Consider the following 556-nt stretch of genomic DNA (forward strand, 5'->3'; position numbering starts at 1 on the left):
AGGAAGAATTTTGGGCTCAGAAATGAGATATGTACCTATTAATGTACCCTCCCCCCACGGCCGGTGTGCCCCCACCGGGCGGTGTGGGCTTGTGGAGTGGGCGCACCTGCAAAAATATGGGTTACATCAGCGTTTCAGGGACATCGGAGGACGACTCACGATATGTTGACCATTTATGGAAAAATTTTAAGTTCCCAGAAGATCAAGAACTGCCATATCAGCGCCCCCCTGTGAGTCGCCCACTATGGGGTGGTTTTACACACACCCCTAGTGTCCAGATAGTAGATGTATATACCAAAAATACATTTATATACACAAAAAACATTTTTTTATACACAAAAATAATTTTTTATATCACAAAATATACATTTGTATATACACAAAATATACATTTGTAAACAAAATATACATTTTTTATATACCAAAAAAACATTTTTTATATACCAAAATATAATTTGTTTAAAACAAAAAATACATTTGTATATACACAAAAAAATACATTTGTTTTTTAAAACACAAAAAAATACATTTGTAATTTCACAAAAAATATTTTTTT

The sequence above is a fragment of the Penaeus monodon genome, chromosome 32, assembly GCF_015228065.2.
Source record: "Penaeus monodon isolate SGIC_2016 chromosome 32, NSTDA_Pmon_1, whole genome shotgun sequence".
In the NCBI taxonomy this organism is placed as follows: domain Eukaryota; kingdom Metazoa; phylum Arthropoda; class Malacostraca; order Decapoda; family Penaeidae; genus Penaeus; species Penaeus monodon.